The 17,712-nt window shown below is 42.4% G+C and overlaps 1 protein-coding gene across 2 annotated transcripts in view; it reads right to left on the bottom strand.

Annotated features, from left to right (window-relative positions):
* The window catches only part of rassf7a (Ras association domain family member 7a), a 33,859-nt gene extending 17,138 nt beyond the window's left edge, over positions 1–16,721 (bottom strand). The window contains exon 1 of one of the 2 annotated variants that reach the window (XM_061075964.1): positions 16,649–16,721. The gene's annotated coding sequence lies outside the window, so the exon portion shown is untranslated. Of the gene's footprint in view, positions 1–3,189; positions 3,634–16,648 lie in introns of those variants that run through there. The other variant, XM_061075963.1, reaches the window with a different exon arrangement.
* Positions 16,722–17,712: the final 991 nt, after the last annotated feature.

Below are 17,712 nucleotides of genomic sequence, written 5' to 3'. Positions count from 1 at the left end.
TCTTGACCCCCCCTCCTGGATCCGGCCGGGGCCCTTGGCAGAGGCACCATGTTATTTACTGCCCAGAGAGCTCTGTGAGCGGAGAGGCATGGCTGGTTGAGCAAGGGAGCAACCTGCTGCTCACTGGCGCACAAACACACATCCATGGTTGTGCACAAACACAGTCCCATGAACATCCCAGGGGGGTGGCAGAGATGTTTACCTCTCTACAATCACAACACACAGTAGAATTGAGAGTCGTGGATGTAGAGATGAGCCATAACCCCGGCAACTTACCTGCTAGTAGTTTCAAACGGTTAAAACAGAAGAGGAAAAGTGAACCTATGGGTTTGATGACGTGACAGAGCCAACACGCTTGAAGGCTACAGGAAGTTCAATCAGACATGACGTGACAAAATAGCTCAGGTGAACTTTATGTCCTGCAGGACTCATTGGGGAATGATGTCCTCAGGTGGGCAAAGCTCTGGGAGGACATTCTGTGACTTGCACATGTTGGATAAATCAAAAGAGATCAAGATCCAGACAAGCCAAACAGTTGGCAATAACACAATGCCTGAAAGGGTAATAAAACCACCAGCTGGGATCAGAAGACATGAAGTAGTTTCTGATCGGCGTGAACATTTCTGCTCAGTTTTACAAGGAAAAAATGTGTGTTCTCAGGTGCTCTTAAACTCTGAGTGTCTTAAGAGCTAAAAGGAGAGCTACACTGAAATTCCTTCCCCGAATTCCCTCCTTCCTCTCAGTAATTATAGCCTTCCAGCTGACAAACTACAGGTCTGCTGTGTTTGTCTTTGCCTCTTCAGATACAACAGGTAGAGTAAAGCTTGTGTGTGCTGGGCTGGCTGCCAGTCTCTCACTGGTTCTGCAAGCCAAGTACATATTACCATTCCTGGTACAACAAAAACACCGGGGGAATGAGGGAGGGTGAGACCCATTCTTTTTTAAATATCCTGGCTACAGTATTTCATAGGAAAGAGGATATTTTCAATGAGAACTTGAGTACAGCATCCTACACAAGAAAAACCGAATGTTCCCCTTTAAAAAAATCCTGTGAGGAAAAACTTAGCTCTGGCAAACTTGGTGAAGATGATTTATTTAAAGGAGTTCAGATGATTTGATGAATTGAAAACTGGGTTGACTTTGGATTAGAAATAGGGGTGTGAGGAGAGGATGAGGGAGCAGGGTGTGAGGGATGTGACTGTGAAGCAAAGACTAGATCAATCTTTTATCACTGCAGTGTGCTTTCATCCCTAATGGACCCGACATGAGCGGAGACCGGCACTACCTTCCGTCACATTGCACAGGCCGGGAAGGACGCATGGAAAGATGGAGAGGGAGAGGGAGACAAAGACACACATCAGGAAAAGACGGCTACAGAGGGAAAGAGGTTTCGAAACCACCTTTCCGGAAATAATCCCGACCCGAAACATGCAAACATATTATTTCACCGACATGCTGTTACGGCGTTTTCAATTTACCTCTGGCCCTGAGTGCATCTGTAGGAGTTGGGGAACACTCCTGATAAGGACGGAGAGAAATTAAGTCATCACAGCATGAAGAATGACTTTCAAAATTTCCATCAAGAATCCCATGAGAGATCTGGCTGTGCATGGGTGGACTTGTTTCCCTTGCCATGCGAGCTGAGTGACAGACTGAGAGAGACACGGTCCCAAAAAAAAAAGACAGACAGACAGACGGATGATTTTAGAAAAGAAGGGGACTTCATCTGTGTTTTCCAGCAAGTGAAAACAACATGCAGAGAACAAGGCACGATGACTCTCAGAGGACACTCGGCTCGCTCCATGCTAAACAGGCTCATTCATGTGAAAGAATAAAGAAATATCTAGGCAGAGAGGAATACACAAAGGGAAGACGAGAAGAAGTGGTAACCAAATAAGGCTGTGAAGAAAGTTGACAGTCTTATAATGTAATGTTTTATAATTCTGCCTGCCGGCAACCACATCATTATGCTGCCGTCTAGTTTTCACTTCAGATTCAGAACTTGTAGAACTTGAAAAACGAAGGAACATTTAGCAGTATATAATCATCACTGCTCTGTCCCATCAAAAACCTGGATCAACCATTATAAAATCAATAAATACACAAACTTGAGGATTGCTCACTTTTATGCAGTCTGTATCAGCAAGTATATTTCAAACAGAATACAAAGTGCAGTTACACGTGAGAAACAAAGATAAAATGAATAAAGTCAAAGCTACGATACCCGCTTATAGGTCAAAGTTGTGTGTTTGTATCCTTCCCATTTATTAAACTGACATCATCTCCCTAGAACCAAGTGCATCACACAAACAGAGATAGCACATGAGGTATAACTGTTAAACTCTCACAGTCGGTCAAGAGAGAGAAAAAATAATCAGCTCCCGTGGGAGAGGTGATTCGATCGATTGCCCTGATTGGATAACAAATACAGCCTGCTAATGAGCTCCAGGTTCCACTATCCGACACATAAACCATGATGGGAAATGTTAAACAAGCTGCCAGCCGCGCATAATAATGAGTCAGTGTTTAAATAGACTTCACAGCAGTTTGGTGGATTTGAGATTTGTGGCACGTTAGCAGAAAGGGGGAAAAAACGCAGTAGGAACACGCAGCGGCAGCGAGAGAACTGAACTCTGCCCGTGACCTCCATAAATGAATCTTTAATCCCTCAGTGGTAAAAGGAGCAGCCGGTGTGACAGGAGAGCGGTGTGAGAGAGAGCCTGCACTTGTCTCATGGTTACAACACTCGGTGAATGTTTTCACAGCAGAAATGCCCATAGGGCCTGAGTCACACAGGGAGCACTTGAGACTTGCTCAAAGAGGCAAAAAAACACAACAACACATGAGGGCACAAAAGTGTGAAGTTTCCCCTAAACAGGTTTTAGCCCCTTTGTCCCAAACAGGAACATTTAGATATCAGGTCTAATGTCAACAGGTCTACATGTGACAGCACACACAGCTCACCTCCCTGGGGACATAGCACAGGGCTGCTTTTGTTTTCTCTGTCACTCACTAAAAACCTACAAACACAGCTTGACACTTATTAATAATAATAGCTCTCGTCTGCATGTTGAAACATACAACAAGGCAACAAACATCATCTGACTTCACAGAAACTTCCCAGCACTGATTCCTGAACCAGGCAAGGACGCGTTCGAATAGATCTCTGAAAGCAGCTCTTACACTCACCTAGTGAGAGGATCTTATCCTTCTCTTCTGTGACTTTAATGTCCTCCGTCTGTTTTTATTCTCGCCGTCACTCGGGGGAAATCCTTTACTTCTGACAGAGCAGCAGAGCCGGTTGTGCAGCTGGTGTGCGAGGCAGCAAGTGGCTTATGTGTGTGTGTGTGTGTGTGTGTCTGTGTGTGTGTGTGGAGGAGTGTGCCGAGTCCAGCGGAGGTCACAGGCAGTCAGATGTGGTCACAGGAGGAGGTTTAAAGAGTGTCGTGACTTCTCCTCGGCTCCGTCTTGCTCCTTCTCCGCTCCCTGCTGCCTCGTGAATGCACTTCTACTGGGCGTCCTCGCCACAGCCAAGATCTGAGACTGCTCGAGTTCTCTCTCTCTCTCAATCTCTCTCTCGCTCTACCCCCCTCCTCCTTCTCTCTGTCTCTCACCCACACAGAAACACACCCGCCCAGTCACTCCTCTCTCTCTCTCTATCTCTCCCTCTCTCTTTCTCCCCACCCTTTCCCACTGTGCTGACAGATCTGGTACCTCCCCCTTTCCAGGTAGTTGAAAGCATGTTTTCAGCTTTGACGTTCTCCCTCCCTATCATTTTTTTCTCTTATTCTCTCTCATTCTGCGTTCTCCAATGACACAGAGGACGTCATGTAAGAAAACTCAGAGATAAGAGCAACTTAAACTTGACTTACTCTCTGCATGCGAGTGTATTTACACACGAGTCTCTACTGTTTGTACAATCTATGACCTAAGGCATTAGACATACACCCTCTGGCCTCCAGTCACATGAACAGCTGATTACACAAATGAGGCCGTCAGGTGATTCTCTCTTCCTTTTCCTGGAATGAGGTCATAGTCCAGCCGACCAGGTGCTATTACAGAGTCTCTGTGGCTGTGTGAGTATTGGACAACGCCCTGAGGGAAAATAAGAGAACGGAGCAACCTAAATATGACCAGAAGAGCAACATATGTACAAAACAAAGGCCTGATCAATAACAGAAACAACGCATCACTCATGAATGAGTCAGTGGCACAAACCGGAACCACAGTCACCTCCCACACACAAACACAGAGACAAGGCATGCGTGACCAATGGGTCAGGCAGAACATTTGGGAGCCTCTCAGCATGAGTCAGACCCCCCCCACCCTCTATCTACCTACTCATCTCCCTAAAACTTAAATTTGGACTCATTCATTTCCCCTTTACCACCCTCCCCCAAACCTGAAACCAAAGACTGGACATGATATCAAAGCAGCCGTCCTAGATGTAAATTAAAGTGAGAGTCGGGCTGTAATGTCCCTCATGACATCCTAAAAACAGAATCATTTAGTGCTAGATAAATTAAAGATTGTAAACCTCCGTTTACAATGTAAATAATAAATATCAGAGGATATTTATTATTTACACAAGCACATTACATAAACAAATGTTTTGATAAGGACGCCCTAAATTTGACAGCTAAACAGTAAACCTTGCCAGTGCTGTCTCTAGTGGATCAACGAGGAAATCGGTGGTTAACATAACAATATTTTCAACATTTTGTACGCTGCAATTTAGTATTACTGATCAGCCGAAGGACACCAATACTTATATTTATGTGATAAGCTAATATTAGTTACGTTTCTTTTTTAATATTAAATTTTAATTACGTTTTTAATTGCTTCTGCAAACAGATACTTAGTTTCCTTTAATCTGTTTGCTCATTTTCCTTACGTGAGGCAAAGACATTTGATAATTAAAAACTGAACGGAAAAAAGAACTTGTGTTATAAGGGGTCAGAATTAACAAAGTGGTCCCAGGTGGGAATATATGAAGACGTTTTATAAACAACTGTTTAATATACCATACTGCATGAAACCGCTGCAGTTATGAAACCCAGATATGATTCAGCAGAATCAGAAAGCAGCAGACCATTGACAACACCTCCTTCAACCATGTGTTTACTTTGCCTTCATGTGACATCACATTGTATTCTCAGAGACTAATGAGGACACGCAGTCACGGCGCCTCATAACCAGTGACCACACTGTATAAAGCAGGACTTCCAAAAATAGATTACTTGGAATAATTGTATTAATTTATTGAATTAAATCGCGCATACAAAAGACCACAGAGTAGAACGCTGAAGCTTGTGGACATCTGAGTCACAAAGGCCCTCGGAGCGTCCGTTCATATTTATGTGAAGCGTTTCCCTGATCTGTCTATAAAGCAAAGCTTTTGGCACATCTAAGAGCTGTGTTGTCTGACAAATCACTTAAACCACACTCTAGAAAATAAGAAGTGGGGTGAGAGTTTCTTGATGCATGGCTTAGGTACCAGAGGAAAGAGTGAGAAAAGGCTATGGTGCCAAGGAGAAGTGACATAGCAGAGAAGTAAGTAAAATGGATCCTGACAGTATCACCCTTCAGTGTGATCATGTGCTTGTCCATTACCAGACCCACACAAAATGAATTTAAAGACTTCTGTATAACACATGAGTATGTAATGGTTGTAATGGTCTTCCTTATTGCTGGGACCATGGCCTGTGAAACTCTAATGCAGGTTGGGGTTCATCCAGGCCATTGACAGGTCTGCTTAAGAAAAGATCGTCGCTCTTTTCTAAAAACATTTTGGTATGTAGAGCATGGACCCTAATATACATCACCGACGTAATATGTTGAAGGTAAATTTTCATCCACTATTACTATGAGGCAATGTGGGCCAATGGGAAAATACAATGGACCATGGTATTGGACTAAGAGTCTAAAGACAGACAGACAACAGGGCTGAATCAGGGTGGGTGAGGGTATTATAATGTGATGTGGAGGATTATCAGTCCAAAGCCTCCGAGACCTTCCTGACACCTTCCAGGCATTCCTCAGGGTACCTCCCACTGCTGTGCCTCCTTCAACCCACCCTCCCCTGTCAGACCCCCACATATCATCCCTCTTTTTCTGCGTGACTCAAACATTCTTGGAACCCCCCTCCCTCCTCCTGCGCCCCTCCCTCTGCATTCAGCAAAGGCGCTAAAGAAAACAAAGAGGAGGCCGAAAGTATTTTAAAAAACGCTTTCGGGAAAGAAATCCTTCTCCCTTTTTTAACTCACTAACCAATTGGGCAAACCTAGAATTGCACTCAGCACCTTGGTCAGCTATTCTGTGGCATTCTATCACTGTCCACTACTAAGTTAGAGCTTAGCAACTGATTGTAGGAATAAATATGCCCAAAGAGAAGATGGCTCTAAAGCTGAGAAATAGACTGGTTGGGTTGGGCAGTAGCTCAATAGGTTCCGTGGAGGGGAGCAGAGAGAGGGGAATACATGCTGGTAGTGTCTTTGTTGGCCATTATTCATCAACAATGAATAGCACAATGTTGCTACTACGGCGTTCCCCTTCTCAACTTCCCCCATTGAAACCTCTACCCCTTCTTCTCTCTCTGTTTATTCAGCTTTCGGCTAAAATCAGCTTTCAACAGGTGGACAGCAGGTCGGTCAAGACAAAAGCCTGGACAGTGAACGAAATGAGAGCTTTCTATTTTCAGAAGCCAAAAAAACAAGTAACAAAATCCTGAACTTTTGTTGACATCGGTTTTCAAACTCATGGCAAGCGACGTAAGGTAGTAAAGCTCTGTTTGTCCCAAACAAGCCTAAGTTTAGCATTGCTATCTCATTATGGTCAGTCAAATGCTGTTGCTCCAGCGGTGTTGCTATGCCTTGTGTATCATTATGACAGACGTGATGGCTTTCCCAAGGGAAGGTAATTGCACTGCTGAAACATAAATATAGCATAACCCACACCGGGAACAGACAAAGACTTTTGTTTTCTTCTCAGAAACGTGGCTCAGAATATGATTCATGTTTTAGTTGCAAATGTGTGTCACTATATAATTCTTCTACAAATAAATGCATTTGTATTGAAAACGCATTGCCAGGCTGAAGGTGAAGACAAAGAGATGACAGGGGAGTACAAAGTGAAAATGACAGGAAGAGAGCTTTCATATACACTTCTGGTAAACAAATGTTGTATCCCTCCAAACAGGGGATAGAAAAGAGGCCAGAAAAGAAGAAACACACAGCCTTATTTTGTTCTCTCTGAAGACTCCTCTCAGGTCAGACTAACAAAGCACATGAGAGAATCTCAGTTGGCTTTTAGCAGCTTCCAAGTTGTCAGGACTCTGGCCACACTCTGGCACCATTTCTCCATCGTCTCTCTTTCCTCCTTCTTTACTCAGAACCAGTCAGGACTGGCTATGACTGTTATCATCATTTGAAAAAAACAACAACACTTCTACCTCAAACATTGATTTGTGTTTCATTCTTGAAAAGCTACTGCAGATGAGAAGCTATTTTTAGAGTTGAAATCAATTTGGACATTGTTCATAAGCTGCAGCACTGTCCCTTCATTGCTTTCAAGTGGTCCTGTTGGAAATATCTAACTATTCAAACATTCTCCTTCATCCCCTCTAGCTAAGCCAGTTTGTTTCAAACCTGCCTCTAGATATACAGTCGCTCTCTGTCTCTTGAGATAAAGCTGTACCATTAGAGTCACACTCTGCTGCTTGGCAGGGTTCCTATTAGTAAATGGAAATAGGCTACAGCCAGTCTGATTAGTACAGGGAAAAAGTTGTGACTGTCGTAAAGCCCTTAACTTTTCTTCATGCACACAGATGTTTGGGATGTTGACGTCGAGTACGCACGCCCATCTTATCATTTCTCTCTCACTCCAAGGAGTGCAGGTGAGTCAGGGAACAAAAGAAAGTCTATTTTGAGTCACCATGGAGTTCCTGCCAGAGACAACAGCTCCAAGCCTCATGGATTTCTTGGGATAGAGCAGGGACCCAACCCACAAGCGATGAGTCTGGTCGATTGCACGAAGACAGAGTGAAGAAAAACAAAATGTTGGCCAACATGGGGGGGTGAAACTGCAGATTCAATTATATTGGCAATAACGAACGCAAAAGAAATTGGGGTGGGGCACTCAATGGACAGGAAATGCGGGTTAGTAACAGGGGAGCTATCAGGTGGGTGCAGGTCAGGGGTCGGAGGTAAACAAAGGATTCATAAGCCCCACACAGAGCAAGGGAGAGGCCCCCCGGACACACTCACTGAAGCCCAGTCTGTCTGTCTGCACCTTTCTCGACAGGCACTGCCTCAGGCCTTAGTGCGTTTGTCTAACCATGTTTTCTTACATCTGTTTGTCAGGTCTACATGCTTTTCTATTGTGCCCTCCATTTAGGCTACGATGTTACCTTCACTTTTTTGGTCGGTTATTTCAAAACATTGTTTACAATGCTGGTCTGGTGTCTAGGGGGGAATAAACTATCCAAACACCTGCGGGAACAACAGCACTTAAAAGCTTTCCCTGCACCAGGCCTGTCATCTCTTTCCTTTTGTGGCTTTAGCGGATCAAAGGGAAGCTGTAGCTGTGTTACAGTAAGGAAATCTTTTGTAGCTGCAGCTACGATCATGCTCTAAAAGTACACACGCACACACACACACACTAACGCACACAGAAAGCACACATGTGCACAAACACAAAGACATGATGACACCATTGCATGTTGTATCTCTCTGATGAAACAATGTTCAACAACAGACATTTTGGTTTGTAGCAGAGGACATATGCAAAACTGACTCACCAGAACTTCAAGTACAGACACTTAAAACCTGTTGAATTTTAATCAGGCCGGTGAGACTGCCATCACCATCTTTCTCCTGATGGTGGAGGGTTTGAGCGTGTGCTGGAGTGGGCATGGACGTGACACTGAATTAATGACGTGACCAGGGTGTGGGCGTCTGTGGGTGGATATGCCAGATTACTAATCAGCATTAGACAAAGGCCATATGTGTGCAAGTCTGTGCATCTCTCCAACGTGTCTTGCACATATTCTCCTCCATGTCTGCATAAAGCCCTATCAGCAGGAATGTTAGGATTGTCGGGTCAGCAGTGGTGACATCATGGCCGCCTGTCAGAAGCAACAACAAGGCCTCAGCGCCTTTTTCCTACTAGTTGCATCAGCTAGACGCTACCAGGCTGTGGATCAATGACACCCACTCCAACCCTGCTTCCGGCTCACTTTTTTCAAAAACATGTCAACACTTGAATAATTTGCCATTGCTACTCTCACCGATACGTCACTTGGTAGCTAAACAGGCAGGTTGGCTGCTTGACCGTAGAAGACATGAAGTAGACATGCAATGGCAATGTTTAAGTTTGTGAAATCAAAAGTTGATTGGTTGGAAGCTGAAAAAGATTGCAAGCGAAAGGATCTGAGCAACTTGACAAAGGTCCAATTGTGATAGTCCGATGTTAGATCGCACCATCCCAAAATGGCAGGTTTTGTATGCAGGGGTTAAAGAAGGGTGACTAGTGAACCAGGGGGGTCATGGACACCCAAGGCTCACTGAAGCCTGTAAGGAGAGAAGGCTGTCCTGCAGTCCCACAGAAGAACTACAGATTGCTGAAAAAATCTCAATGCTGACTATAATTGAAAGCTGATAGCTGTGAAAGCACTGTAGAGTGGTCAAAGTCAGAACCTGACCAGGACAAGGGTAAAGGATCTGATGCTATAAGTCTTGGTGCCACAGGACACAGGTCGAAGCGGTTTCGGTGTCACTAGGGAGACCTACACAAAATCATCCAATGGTTTTAATGTTGTGGCTGATATGTGTAGATTGGCTTTATCATTTTAGCAAGTCCAGATGAATGATCTTTTAAAACACTCAGGCTTTTAAAGAGACTGCAGACTATTCACCTGTTTGAGGTGGTCTAAGGTTAACAGCCGGACATAATGGTTTGAGTGAGTGCCTCAAAAGGAGACAGAGTATAGCCTGAGGGGATGCTAATTTGAAGAAGTAAACTACACAGTGGCTACTTAAGTCAGTGCCTTTCTCAATATTTACTCTCCATTATATAAACAACAAATATCAGTGAACCCAACCAGCCAAACACGTTTGACAACATTATTCTTAGAAAAATCAATTCATCTGCCTCTGGCAAACTATTCTTTCATCCGTCCCTTGCCTATGTGAGGGGTCAAGTGTCAGCAAACAGATGCTAGTGTGTTTGTTTTTATGAAGGGGTGATTGTATACGTGCAAGGGATCCTCCAGGTCATCAGATAAAGTGCATCCTAGGGAGGGGCAGGGAGCCAGTTTTCAGCATTGTCATGGTAACCAAACACAGCAGCGACCACCTGGTTGGTGGAGCCCAAGATGGGGAACTTAAAGGGCGCCACTTCAGGACGGTAAACCGTGCCAGAGAAAATCCTCACAAAGTGGCCCCGCTTCCAGAAGAACACAACCCATATTGTGTTGAAGCCATGACGAGCAGAGGGGAGCAGAGCGTCACACAGCTGTTGAATCTTTCATGGGACATAAAAATAACTGGGCCTACTGTACATCTCTCATTACAACAGAGTTATAACTTTGGGCCGTCTTGTCTGTGTAATCTCCACAGGATTTTAGTCCCCGATTATCCTGTTGGACATTTAAAAACCATGTGACAAGCCAACCATGGTTACCATATGTCCTAGACACGCTCACCTAAGTTAGAAGACTTCACAGGACACAATGATACGGCTGACAAGAAGTGAATGCTGAGAAACACACTGTCAAAGCACTAAGCCAAGATTTTCCTAAACATGTCAAATCCTGTTACCATGGTGACTAATACAACTGATAAGAGCATCTGTCAAATAAACAGTGACAAATATTTTTTTTAACTTTTAAACAACTATTCATTGTTTGTTCAATGACTAATCCTTCATGGCTGTTGCAGGATTAAAAAACAAGTTGAGACGTGTTCAACCAGAAAAAAAAAGCTAAAACATTTAATTTAAAAAAAGAAAACTCACAGAAAAAGCACTTAAAACTCAACAAAGAAAGCCCTTTATGTTACTCACCTCTCGCAGTCTAGTGTTCTCTCTACCTGCCTGATGAAAAAAAAGGAGAAGAAGGAAAGCAGGAAGAGCAACAACGCTGTCACTGTGCGTTGTGCTCAGCGGCTACCTGATCCACCACAGCCTGCGGACGACACGGAGCAACTGAGAGCGAGCGGCTCAGAGCAATGCTAAAGGGGAGGGGGGGGCTGAAGAGAAAAGTGAAGTGGTGTCGCCATTCCCCATCACCCGGGAAACCAACGCGCTTTCAAAGAAAAGCGGCCAATGGCAAACACCGGCAATTGTGTTCAGACAAAAAGTCACATGACTGCCCCGACACCACTCCCTTTGCACGGAGTGAGAAGGGAAGAGAAAAGTAGTGCTGGGGGGTAGAGGGTGATAAAGCAGGGGTAGATAAAGAAGCGAGCTTGGTGAGAAAAAGAAAAACACGGGAAAAGATTTGTATTGTTCAGGCATTTGGAAGCTCATCCTACAAATGAGCTCACAAACTATGTTCCTCACAGATCCATCTCCACAGCAGCCTCCCAACAAGAAGCTTTTCTTCTGTTTATTGAGAGGAACATGGCTGATCAGGCCATTGTGACACAGCTTCATCTTCAGGTGGTTCCCCTCAAACAGCACCTGGCTCCTTCCATTTCAGGCCATTCATACCTGTTTGTGTGCAAAGCTTCAACGTGTTGACCGTCAACATGTAAACAAATGCACTTTAAAAATTCCCCCTCCCGATTGTGGCAATTTTTACATTTCTTCACTGAAGTGGGTCTATTCGGTGAAATCAAGAGGAAATCTCCTTTACAGTCTCATTTTTTGTATTTTGTTTTTTTTTTTACTTATAACTGGTTTAGAATTATTTATATATTTTTTGATAGTTAGGGGAATCTTTAAAGTTGGGCTAATAACAGAAAGAGTTAAAGGAAAGTATTTAATCTACTGCATATTCTAAACTTGTTAAATTTTGGGACCATTTGGTCTAGTGCTGCAGAAACACAACATTATGAATACATTCACATTATTCATATTCAAAGACAACCAAAGAAAACCCAAGGATAATGCACTTTTTTTTAGATGTTTTGAAAATTCCTGTCATATGGATACTTCTCTCAACCAAAGAAAAGTAGAAAGTATACTTAAATACCAAAATCAGAATTCATTGAACTCCAGTTAGTGAAAATATATAGTAGAATAGGTGAGGCAAAGATAGAGCTCAATTTTAGGGATGTTCGAATGCTAGGAACTAATTATTCTTTTCATTGTTTCGAAGGGCTCCTTTTTTTTTTCATTGATCAAAGTTAAATAATGCATATGGGAAAGCATTCTTGCTTCATCTTATCCAGTTTTGCAACCACAAATACAACAGACCAAGGTTGGACTGATGTGTTGGGCTACATCAGAGTTGAGACCATATTGGTGATGGTGAAATGCAGTGTTGTCTCTGGTTTGATGTATAAACAGGAGCTATATAATCACTTGATCCATCGTGCTCCTCTGTAATCATTCAAAGTGCTGATCTTGTCAAGTGTTAAAGATAAAGCTCAGGCTCAATGATCAACATCAAATTTACGTGTGAAACGACCAACCACGCTTTTCTTACTTTGATCTAATCTCTGTTGTTTGGTTTTCTTCCTTCTTCAGGTACACTGTTTATTATTATCAGAATCCTGCTGTCAATGCAAGACACGTAGACCAGAATATAGGTCACGCCTGGTCAATGAGAGGGAAATACAAGCGCTCTCTCTGGCTAATCAAAATGATAATGGGAAGGAACAAACATATGTAAATGACTGAGAAGTGGGTGAGGGTTAGCTGTCTACTTCACTGCAGATGGTGCAACATCTCCATCTTACATACATCTATGTCTCAAGACCTCCTCCTATTTGGGTAGGAAGTTGCTTTCCATTCTCTGCCATAAGAATACTCCAGATTTTGGAGATGATCCTCATTCAAAACAGAACCTCGTACACGGCAGAGGTCAGAGCCCAAAGGAGCCAGCAGAGCTACATCATCTGCAAAAATCTGCGATGCACAAATCCCTTTTCAGGTTGAATAATTTGATTCAATACCGTATCATCAGACCACTGAAGAGAGACTGGAAAATGCATTTCCACAAGGCAGTCTCACCACCGACACCAGATTAATCTTGCCACGACACTCAGGCTGGAGCTTTTCCTGTCGTACAAATACATCTTGTACTTCTGTTTTTGCTCTAGTCTTCTATAGTACACATAAAGTTCACAACATAAAATCCCCCTAAGTGTGAAGTTCATCATGTTTTTACTCTGCACACTGGCATCTGCCAAGGGTAGTAAACTAAATTACAGTGAGGCTCTCCAGCATAAATTCCCAAGAGAACAGAGAGACAATACAGTCTATCAATGTTAGGCAGCAGGTTTATTACTCAGACCGGAGTCTCACATCCAACCCTTTCTCTGCAATGCACTGTACACTTGAACACAATCAGCTGCCTTGTAATACATCGTCTCAGCACCAGAAAATTACCCCACTTCAGCTGTGGCGCTGGCGGCGGCGGCGGCAGGCACGTCCCCTTCTCGGAAAAAGCAGTTACCAAGTAAAAAGGGCCCCAATTACCTCCCTACAGAGCGAATGTGACAGGACAGCTGATGAGCCACAGCGAGAGGAGGCGACAAAGCCGATAGTATCCGGAGCTTGGACAGAGATGACACGTCTGAGACCCTGCTATTGATTTGTTCCAAAAACAGGTAACAGAAAGGACTACCTGACGATTAACTATCCTGTATCGGCATGTCAATAGTTAACAGGCACATTCTAGCTCCAGGCTTAAAGCAGGTAATTTGCAATATTAAAACAGGCAAAACTGGAGATTAGATCTAATCAGAAAATATCACCTAAAAACCGATTACCTTTTTGCAATCTGGGGTTTTTTTCCACACAAACCTGCATAGTTTTGAGCTATCATGTCCAGCTGAAGCACGTAGGGCTATATTTACACTTGTTTGATGGTAAAAGAAATGTGATTTGATACTTGGCAACAGATTAAACAACATGGAAAGTCTCCCTGAATTCCTGAAAGCTGATACATTAGAAGATGGGGTGAGAGGGGGGGTTGTTGGTGTTGGAATGATTTAGAGTCTGCGAGATGAAGATTGGGTATCGGTGCGTGTGTGTTTGTGTTTGTGTGCGTGTGTGTGTGTGTGGTGTGTGTGTGTTTGATTCTCAGCTGGTAGAAAAGCCTTTCTGCTCTGGCGCTGAGCAGCTGGACAGATGAGTCATAGTGCGGAGGGGGCAGAGACATCGAGTAACTCAACATTTTACCGGCAACTTTTTTTGTCCCACTCGACTTTTCATTTAATTCCAGCCAACCTCAAACGGAGGAAAACTGCTGAATCGACGTCGACTTCATCACAGAGCGTATATCCAGTCACAGGATCAGAAATATTAGGCTCTTTAAATTAAATTTAGCGATGATGTATCATCTTCTACAAGCTCTGCATAATGATGACCCAGAATGGATTCTCAGTCTCTTTCTCACACACATTCTCCTGCAGATTCTATCTGAATAATCCATCAAGGATTACTCCGGAAACTAATTGGACAGGGAAGACCACACACTAATTGCCAAAACAGTACGGCTTCCGTTTTTCAAAACTTACATCAAATATGCATGAAATATGGAGCTATGCATATGCATGGCCGCGACAAACCATTTGCAAAGTGGAGTCGAATCATGATGTGGAAAAGACAAAGAAAAAAGGGGAAGAAAACGATACTGTTTTGAAAATACAAGGAACTAAGAGAGAAAATGTAGAGATGTTATGAGAAGAGGAGGAAGTACATGAAACAAGATCAGGAAGACAAATACATGGTGTCACATGAGATACTGAACAGGTAAGTAAAGAAGGATGTAAACAAGCTGATTGACATAAGGCCTCACTCTATATACGCAATCAGAATGTATATGGTCAATACAGATGACTGCATCCCAAAGGGGTTGAGACGTACATGTTAGGTTAGGTTAGTCGAGCTCACACACACAGAGTCTATTTGTTGATCAACAGAAAAAGAATTCAATATTTGTCTTTTTAAATCAACCGAAGTGCTAAAGCTTCTTACTATGGATTAATCTGACAGACTGATCAACTATAAAACTAAGAAGAGATGCAGCTAAGAATCAAAACGTTTAATTTATTGTGATAAATCAGTAAAATGGCAAATTTCTCAATATCTGAATTAGGGTTGCAAAGGGGCGGAAACTTTCCAGTAAATTTCCGGAAACTTTCCGAAAACTTTCCACGGGAAGTTAAGCTCGGGAATTTTGAAAAAAAAAAAAAAAAACTATGCGAATTAAACGCTGAGCAATAAAAACATCATTCAAAACTCTATTTTAAAGATGTATAGAATGCAGCACACACTGCACGTTGAGTTTCAACCCTCCACTGTGCATTCTTCCATCACAAGCACAGATAATTCCCAGCATCCTTCACACTACAGCAGGGCTATTGAGGCCTGCTGTAGTGTGCAGGACTAGTCAGGTAAGTTTCGATGATATTACTGGGGAAAATATATTAGCATGCTGATTGAGGATTGTTCATCTGTTCATCTAGCCTATTTCCTTTCATTTATCCATCAATTGTAAAATATTTTTACAGACGATTCCAATTGTTTTGCTAACTATTTATATCTCTGGCATTGCATTAGTGTTTTTTTACAAACTTTTTTCTCATCTTATTCTACAGAACAATGCCACGTGCACTCTCTCATGTGTGGAGACATTTCACCCCATCCAATGTAGAAGGAAAGGCTGTGTACATTTGCAAATACTGTGTAAAGACCTATGTTAAGAATGCCACAACGATGCAGAAGCATATAGTCAAGTGCACAAAGTTTCCTCAGGGCTCAAATCAGTCTATAACAAAACAAAATGTTTATATTTATGTCTGTATATGACAAGGTAAATACAGTTAGTATAAATTACCCACAACATTTCCAGTTTATTCCCGTTAATTCCCATGGAAAGTTTCCAACTTTGAATATTCCCGGAATTTTGCAACCCTAATCTGAATCCACCTTCGATCACAACACACGTTTTCTCTATAAATTCTGTGGTAATGTTGTGAAAATCTTAAAGCAGATGCTGATGATTGAAACATTGTGATCAGTGTTTGTATTTGTGTGTGGATGGTTGTTGACATTACACTGTGACGTGGAGCCTCGTTGTTCCATTAAGTTAAATATCAGAGTTAATTAACATTAACAGCTGTACTTTAGCATCGCTGAGCTCAAGCTAGCTCCACGTTAAGTGAATTGTGAACAAACGTGGTTGTGGAAGCTAAATGAGACAAGGACCATAAATCACACTGAAACAACCACATCATTAGGGCCAAGTGAAGAGGGTCAGTTCATAACTTTAACCCGAGTTGCACAACGAGAACCAGGTCAGTGAGGAGAAGTTCAGCTGTCAGTTCTTCGTCGGTTAGCCCGAAGCCTCCAGCTGCAGGTGCACAGCTCACTAACCCTATAACCCTAACTTTACAACACGTCACTTCTGCTCCGTCACTCCACAGACAGTTTACACCACCTGCTGTTGTATAATAAAACATTTGAAAAGACTCACAGACGAGGAGTTGGTCGGTTGCGTTCCCGCGAAGCAGCGAGACTTTCATCCTCTGGACAGAACTTCGTCAGAACTCCTGCTGGACGCGACACAAACAGGAAGCAGCAAGACCACAGCGTCCGGTCAGGGATTTCACAGTAAAGGTGAGTATCGATCTTGGAGAGAGACTGAAGTATCGTCTACACAATCTTGGATTAGAGAGATGGCAATGTATGTTACATTAGAAAAGCTAACCTATGTAATCAGGGGTAAAGCACAGGAATTTGAAGAGGTGTGGGCACCCTTGATGGACTTTCTCAGGCAACAATAGAATATATCTATCTGGGATATCGAGTGTGACATTTTAATTTTATTTTATTTATTATTGTTATTATTTTACGTAGGTATGTATGTTTGTGTGCATGTTTATCTTTGTTTATTTTATTTTTTGTATGTATGTGTATGCAGTGAAGTTCGCCTGCATTTCATTGTGCAACTTGTGTGGTATGTGTCAATGTGTTTTGTAGGTTCATATTGGAAATTTTGTTAAAAAAAAAAAAGGTGAGAATCGAGAGTATCATTGGGGTTTCAAATACCTTGATTACATTTTAAATCATATTCAATCACATACATTTTATATATTACATAAATCTAAATATTATTATTATAATAGAATTATATACATCGTAATATATCCAATAATGTATGGAAAATTGCAACAATAAATTCAAGGATTAAGTGTCAATTTCTTTTTTCAAAAACATGATAAATATATATAGTATGAAACTATAAAGTATAAATGTTAAGTATTTTTTAGGAACAAGAAATGTGCATGCATTTGTACGTGTTTAGCTCCAAAAAACTGACTGACTTCCCTTGATAACTGTTTATATGGAACATACTGTAGTTGAGCTGAATTTCCACAGCAACATTATACAAAAATCTTAGCTCCTCTTTATATAATGTGATAGTGCATTTGATGAGAAGATCCCACACTCACAGAACTGACAGCAAAATGTAATCTGACTCCAAAAAGTATGAGAACCTCTCATCTCTCACATAAGAGGTAACTGAAATTGCAGCAG

The sequence above is a fragment of the Limanda limanda genome, chromosome 8 (genome assembly GCF_963576545.1).
Source record: "Limanda limanda chromosome 8, fLimLim1.1, whole genome shotgun sequence".
Lineage (NCBI taxonomy): Eukaryota > Metazoa > Chordata > Actinopteri > Pleuronectiformes > Pleuronectidae > Limanda > Limanda limanda.
The sequence above is the reverse complement of the archived record's forward strand: the minus strand, read 5'-3'. Positions and strand labels throughout refer to the sequence as shown.